Source organism: Sinocyclocheilus grahami, unplaced genomic scaffold (genome assembly GCF_001515645.1).
Source record: "Sinocyclocheilus grahami isolate Dianchi unplaced genomic scaffold, SAMN03320097.WGS_v1.1 scaffold787.1, whole genome shotgun sequence".
Lineage (NCBI taxonomy): Eukaryota > Metazoa > Chordata > Actinopteri > Cypriniformes > Cyprinidae > Sinocyclocheilus > Sinocyclocheilus grahami.
Genome location: NW_015505966.1, coordinates 813,219 through 821,229, shown reverse-complemented (window position 1 = coordinate 821,229; position 8,011 = coordinate 813,219). Strand labels below are relative to the sequence as shown.

Here is an 8,011-nt window from a genome sequence, read left to right as displayed (position 1 = left end):
CAGCACTTCCAAAAAAGACTAAATGATTTCGATATTTGCTACGTACTTTTTCTTCTTGCTGAAACAGTGCATTTTCTATGAGAGAAAGTTTGTGAACAAACTACTGTGTGAATCTGCCGTTACATTTGTATGCCCGCTCGGTCTGTTCTGTTCTCGTGCTCCATTTAGGCGCGCTGCATTCTGATTGGTTCGGATAGCATACTGCGGGGAAGTCGGGGGCGCGGAAAATCGTGCTATAAAGTGATTTAGAAATTGCGCAAGCTCAAATCGCGATTTTATGACGATTTCGATTAATCGCACAGCCCTACTTGAGGGTGAGTAATTTATGGGCTAAATTTTCATTTCTGGGTGAACTAACCCTTTAAAGTGGCATAATATCCGACCTGTATGTCACAGGCTTTGTTTTAACATCATCCTGCATTTAGATAGCATAACTACATTCATTTTCCTGAACAGTAGTGTTAATTAGAAAACAACAAGCATGTAACATTACTAACTATAGCTTCACTTCATGTAAGCAACCTGTAATGACAGCTGCATCTATTTGAATTAAAGGGCAGCTCCACCATGTGTTCAGTCTAGAGCCAATCTTATCATTAAAATATTTCACAGATGGACCATAATCACATTCAAGAATCAAATAAGTATCAAATAATTAATCTGCCATCTGCAGTTAGACATCGCTGTTATTTATTGGGCTTTTGTATAACTCATATTTACATACAGTGGGGTCCAAAAGTCTGCCACTAATTAAATTATTCTAATAATAATTTTCAAGTCTCTTTTTCTGTTTCTAGTGAAAGGACCAATTTAATGAATCGATCCTTCATTAAACTGAATCCTATTTAATGAATCCTTCCTGAATACAAGTATTAATTTCTATTTAATTTATATATATATATATTTAAAAAAAACTCACCAAAATGTTAATGTATTTTAATTACAAAAAATAATAAATAATCATTAAAAAAATAACATTTTCAATGTGGCCTCAGACTTTGGACCCCACTGTATTATTGTTCATATTCTCAACATATTTCACTAATATTTTAAATAGTGCTATTTGCAATTACATTCATTGCTAAGCTCTGCCTCTGTCCCTAAACCTCGTACCCATCTGACCTCCTCCTCTGGGACCAGCTGTCGTAACCCAGTCTCCCAGAAGAACCTTTAGACAGTCCCCATCCAGACTGACCAAGCAACTGCTGCTCTTCATCCTGCTCAAGATGGTCTCCTGAAGACCTGATGTCAAAGAACAGCAAAATAAGATCATTATCATCATCCACCACACATACTTATATTCATTTACACACATCAAGACTAAATGGAAAAGAAGGGTAATCATTATTTATGGCAGAGCAACATGATCTTCTACTGTCTTGATAGGATCTCATGAATTACTTACTGTCTACAACAAGCCAAATGACTGCCCTGAGTCAAGTAAGGACATGATTTATATTGAAGTACTCTGAAAATGTCCTGCTGGTTGTTAATTACAGGAAATACCCATTACAGGGGTAATGCAAATTTCCTTCTAAAAAGTAAAAGCAATAATGCAATACCTGCTTTCTGTTATTCTATGTGGACCAAGTTCTGATGGCAGAGGCACCTGAAATAATGACAAATTAGAGAAATGCAGAGGACTGACATATTTCTGAAATAGAAGTTAATTATTGCAATCCTGGAAAATCGCACAAGTGGGTCATATCAGGTGATTCATTATTGAATTTCCCTTTTTATATCAGTACATGGGACAATGACTTGATGCTCTTCCTCATTTAAAAATACTCTGAAAATGCAATTCATATAAAAATGCATATGACAATACCTTTCCAATTTCTGAAATATAAGTCATTCTATCATTTTTGGAGGGCTTAAAGTGAAATTCTTGCAATATTGGCATGGTCTTGTTTATTATTGTTTATTCAAATGCATTTTGTTTAGGTCAAATGGAGTAACCCTGAAGAAAATATTCAAGACTCCAAAATTAATTATATTTTAAAAAATAAATAAATTGGGGAAAAATGTATTGTTTGAAAACTATTTTTTTTTAAATATAGAAATAGATGTTTAAATAAAAGTCATGACATACATATTTTTTTTATATGGAAGTTGTGTTGACATACAGAGTGAACTGTGCAATAATGCCTGTGAGGGACGCTCTGATAATATTCCAGTAGTCTCTCAGCCAGGGAAATCCTCCGCAAGAGGCTCTCAATGAACCGTCGCAAACGAACCTTCCCACATATCTCATGCTGTGCCGCTGCTTCCAGAAACTTCTGGATGGTAATAACCTCCCTGCAATATAGTAAAAGGTAGTTAGCGGAGAACTGCTTTATGAGGCATTTTTTATTCATATTTTCCCCCTAACAGTCATGAATGTTTCCTTCAGTTTCTTGTTGCCGCAGCTTTATGAAAACCAATGTAAAATGAGCAGCAGGGCTGAGCAATTTCTCAATTTCAACATAATACACTCACCCTCATGTTGTTCCAACCCTATAGCTTTAAGGGGGTCATGAACTGAGAAATCAAAATTCCCCTGATCTTTTGACATAAGAGGTCATTGTACTATAAAAAAATCCTGTAAGTTTCAGAACTAAAAACTTTCTCGTTAGACTAAAATCAGTTTATATTGAAGCCAATCTGACAAAACGACAGGTTGTGGAATGTGACACTTTGTGACGTAATAGTGTGGCTAAACCCCGCCTCCTGCAGAAGAAGATCAACGCCTGCTTCTATATCACTGCCTGTTTAGCCCCGCCCACCGATTCGCACATATAGTGTAAATAACGAGAGAGGCAAACTAACGTCTACACAGAAACCAGCTCTGACGACAATATGACGCTGTGCGGTGCCAAGCTATGGAAAAACAGTCTCCGTACCGCCTTCCTTCTGATCCTAACATTAGGAAAGAGTGGATGAAGTTGATTTTTAAAGGGGTCATATGATGTTGCTAAAAAGAACATTATTTTGTGTATTTGGTGTAATGAAATGTGTGTATGTGGTTTAAGGTTCAAAAAACACATTATAGATCCTTTGATATGTAGTGCGTATTTATGCGTTTTTAACCTAAATCACAGCAGCACTCATCTATGAAGGATGCAGGCTGTTAAACACACACAACTGTTAGCCAATCATAGCAGTGGGCATTTACTCCCGAGTCTACAATCCACCACGACTATTCAAACAGAGCGTTCTGATGAGGGGGGTCAAAACAGGACAGGAATCATCATGACTAGATAGACACGGTGAGTTTGTCTTTACTATACACGTTAGATGTGATCCACCTCATAGTAACAATCCTGTCAGATCGTCCATTCTTTGAGTGACAGTGTAACGTTACAGGTCGGCCGATCTGGATTCGTGGTTAAAGTTAACCTTTTCCACATGTTTGCGTGTTGTTGTTGCTCAGCAATGGCATGGACGCGATGTTGTCTGGGGGTTTGGCAAAAGGAGAGTGGGACTGTGGGCGGTGCTCGGGGTGGTAACTGAAGGCGGTGACTGTGTAGTTCTAACATCAACTTTTTACGGAAGTCACAACGGTTCGTGAAAAATCTCAGCTACTTTATGCAGGCTGTGTGCAGTTTACTGTGGACTGACTGTTTTGAAACTTATATGGTAGTTAAACAGCCCCTAGACCTCAGTAATCGTGAAAAAAGCCAGAAAATTTCAATTTTGACAATATGGGACCTTTAAGATCTGTGGTCAGTAAAGAGACGTTTATGTGTTATTCTGCTTTCACGTTTTGGTCAACACACCTCTTGGGACATCAGAAAAGGTCAACATGTATCAGTATTGCCTTTTTCCAAGGCAAAACTGGTGGAAATGTTAAACACATTTTTGTAGCATAGACTTTAGGGTATGTAGAAATTGGCTTAAAAATGAACCTAAGCTGATAATAATTCAATGGAATAAATATGTGACAACTTGCCCGGACAGTATCAATATTATATCGGCCACCCTGCGCGCTCTCAAGATATTGGCATGGGCCATGAAAACCCAAATCGGTCGACAACTAGTCTGCAAACTTCACTGTCTAACTAGCCATTTTAATCCAGCAAGCTTTTCACAAGGCCTAACAAAGACACAATGTATGAATGTATATCACTGAAATACAAAAAAGACAGTATGCTGATGGTGACAGAAAACTGACATCAACACTTTAAAGGGGTCATATGATGTTGCTAAAAATAACATTATTTTGTGTATTTGGTGTAATGAAATATGTTTATGCGATTTAAGGTTAAAAAACACATTATTTTCCACATACTGTACATTATTGTTTCTCCTCTATGCCCCGCCTTTCTGAAACGCGTCGATTTTTACAAAGCTCATCGGTCTGAAAAAGCAAGGTGTGCTCTGATTGGCCAGCTATCCAGTGCGTTGTGATTGGCCGAATACCTCAAGCGTGAGACGGAAATGTTACGTCCCTCACGATACTGTGATGCCTTGAGCAACCACATGTGACGACCCCGGGCTGGACTCCGCTTCCTCCATGGTGAAAGCCGATCCGGCGATCCACAGCGTGAAGTTGATGTATTTCCTCAGCAACCAGCACGGATCAGCTCCAGGCATGACGAAGCGGATAAACTTAAGTGACAAAATATAATCACGCATCAAAACGTGCGAATGATTCTTCTGATTTTATTACATTCAGCTTAAACAGCGATTGATAATGGATAACGTTAGTGTATTTCTATTATCAATGTCGCGCTGTTGAGGCTCGTGCTGCCTCTCTCTGTGAGAGACTTTCATGGAGAAATCTAATCAAATTAGTGTAAACGGCACACATAAAGAATCTCGCAGAACAAACATACTGAGGTAAAAATTCAAAATGTTTAGTTTGTTTATTTATAGCATGATATAGTCAAGTAACATACCATGACAAGCGAGCTATTTTGCTGAATATTTTCACATTGCAAATGTTAAATTTATTTTAGTTCAACATACAAGTAGTAAAGTATTTGAAGTTACTTACATTTTTAGACACCGTTCACTGTTTTGTTCTATTTCACCAATGAAAATAGTTCCAAACAAAGATCAGAACAGAATTGTTGCGCACACTCTCCAAGCAACACTAACATTTTTGTTACTGAATGATTCAGCTGTTTGAAGGAATCGGTTGAATAAGTGACTTACCGCCACCTATTGTCGGTTTAGTCTCCTGCTTAAAAGTAGGCATTTTTCCCCAACATTTCTTATTTGTATGTTCAATTTTATTTACAACATTAATCCCATAACATTATTTATTGCTGTTGTAATTTTGTAATTATTTAATTTGATTGGTAACAGCCCTGTAGTGTATTAAATTTCTTGATCAATTTGAAAGGTTAAAAAAAAAAATATTGCCCTTTATAAAGGTAAATGTCATTCTGTGGTAAATATTAAAAACATGCAGATTTAAGTATGTAAAAGCTGACAGAAAACTGATGAAAATATTGCTTCAGAATAAATTGTTTACACCACCAAAAATCTCGGTGATGTGACACTTTTGTTTTGTGGGAATATTTTGTATGGGATATTGTCTGCTGATATGAAAAGTTCATTGTATATCGTAATAACAAATAGCATTTTTGACAGCGATGATATTTTGTTTTCTTTTTACATTTAAACATTATACGTATGTAATATAATTTGTATTTCCATCACAGGCTTGGTCTTAAATTTCACATAAAGTGGTATTAAAAAGATCTGAAATTTAACTTGTTCATATCTGTAGACACCCTGGTAGATGATCTCTTCCAATTTTTGTGTCGATATGTCAAATCGTTCCAAAGATATTGCACTTGGTAAAATCGAAATCCACAGATTTGGCATGACCCAAGGAATCCATAGACACCAAGTTTTGTTTTGCCAAGATACAGCCTCTAAACCAATTCTGGGTCAACATCAAGTTCACAACATAACTTTTGAACAAAGATGAATATCAAAATTTCTGTTGGATCATCTGAGCCAATTTTTGGAAATTTGGACAAATTTTGGAGGAGTAGTGAAAAAATGTAAAACTAGTTGTCTGTAATAACCACTACAACCAAGCACTTTTGGCCCACAGCCACTGCATCATTTTAGTCTAAGTTTATATTTTTCCTGTCAAATCACAGAATAATGTCAAAATATAATTTTAGTTTTTTCCGTCTGTGGTATGAAAACAGGTGCATGCTTTCTAGTTTTTCTTAAAGTATCAGTAGGTGAAAAAAGATGCATCAGGAACTGGTTAACGGATTTATGTTTTTTTATACTGAATTATTTTATACAGTTAAACCTCTAAACAGTTAACTAACATTTGAACTTTTTTTTATTTTTCATGTTAGACACTAAGGGTTTAATCTTCATATTGTTGTATTTGATCAAGTAGTTAAAATAGTTCCATTTTTATAGGGTCTGAGCACTATGAAACTGTACTTAGGGCACAGTGTGTATGAGAATTTCTTTTGAGGTAAATGTGATTGATTTAATATCGTTTTTTCATTTATGTACACTTCTGAATGTTTAAGTAGCACACACACAATGCGTGATTACACACAAACATTATTTTCAAGATATTTCATGTTGTTATGGTACTACTAGTGCAATACATGGTTTTGGTTGTTTGGAACGGTTTTATTTCAGTTGTTTTAGAGTAAATCACTCTTCATCAAACATTCTTTGGCCATTAATCTAGGAAAATATATTTGTGGTAATTTTGCTAAAATGAAATGGAACAACATTAAAAAAGTTGTACTGAACTGGTTTATTCTGATATCCTTATTCAATACAGAGAATGCCTTTCAGGGCTGTACAGTGCGACATATATGTCGCACGTGCTACGAAAAAACTGGTCTGTGCGATGAAGAAATGTACCCCTGTAGCACGCGTGCGATACAGTTTTGCATGTTCATAACACAGCCGCTTAATAGTGTGAAGTGATTTTGTTTCCGTGTGTGAGATTGACTATACTTGGTAGTTAGGGGTGTGCGATATGAGGATTTTTGAATGTCTCCACGATCTGCTTTTGGAGAAATAGAATTGTATCGTGCTACGCACATTCTATCAGCTGCAGGTCTGGCGCCTCCCCCCGTCTCAATATAATGTACAACGCCACATGCATTCACATCAGTGGGTAGAGTTACTCTCATGGGACACTGCACTTATGCGCAATCACAAAACTACATTATTTAATCGGCTTTAAAGCAATACCGGTTAATCATTTAATTCAGCATGCGCATTTTTCTGAGCGTACTCATGAAGCCAGCTCACACTGAGAGCCTGTCAAAAAGCGCCTGATAATTGGACTAAGTTGTCTTTCGCATCTGAATGATTTTGCGTCTAATACTGTAAAAAACACACAAGGTTTACATATAAACACAGTTGGTTATATCTAAAATGAAAGTAAACAGTTGAGAGAGAAACGTGTGCCGCTCTTAAAGGGACAGTAGCTACTAAACATGCTGCCGACTGTCATTAAAGGGATAGTTCACCCACAAATGTAAATTTCTCTCATTTATTCACTCACATTTTGTCCCAACCCTGTATTAATTTCTTTCTTGTGCTGAACACAAAATAAGATATTTTGAAGAATGAGTAACCAAGCAGTAGCTGTCCACACTGACTTTTATAACAGGAAAAAAAATACCATGGAAGTAACCAGCAACTGCTTGGTTACCCACATTCTTCAAAAATAACTTGTATGTTCAACAGACGAAATAAACTAATTCAGGTTTAAAACAACTTGAGTAAATGGTGGTATAAAAATGAAACACTATGACAGAATTGAAAGACAGATGACAATTTTCATTTTTGGTGAGCTATTCTTTTAATGTTAATAAAACAACAAAACACAGAAAAAAATCTGCTCACTGCTCTTGACTGATGAACTTATCATTAGTCAGTTGCTTTTTAAAAAGTATAATTGATGTATATAGTATTTTATTTTAATATTTGTTCATTCAATTTCTTGAATGTTACTGCTAAATACTGTACCTGAAAAATGAAGCACTGTTTGTTTTATTTGTATATTATGTGTATTTGTAAT

General features: G+C 36.1%; 1 long non-coding RNA gene across 1 annotated transcript; it reads right to left on the bottom strand.

Annotated features, from left to right (window-relative positions):
- Positions 1–983: 983 nt before the first annotated feature.
- LOC107561670 (uncharacterized) lies at positions 984–2,345 on the bottom strand. The gene is made up of 3 exons (XR_001605882.1): positions 2,127–2,345; positions 1,563–1,609; positions 984–1,242 (listed from the first exon to the last, which is right to left on the bottom strand). It is a non-coding gene; the product is annotated as an uncharacterized lncRNA (long non-coding RNA).
- Positions 2,346–8,011: the final 5,666 nt, after the last annotated feature.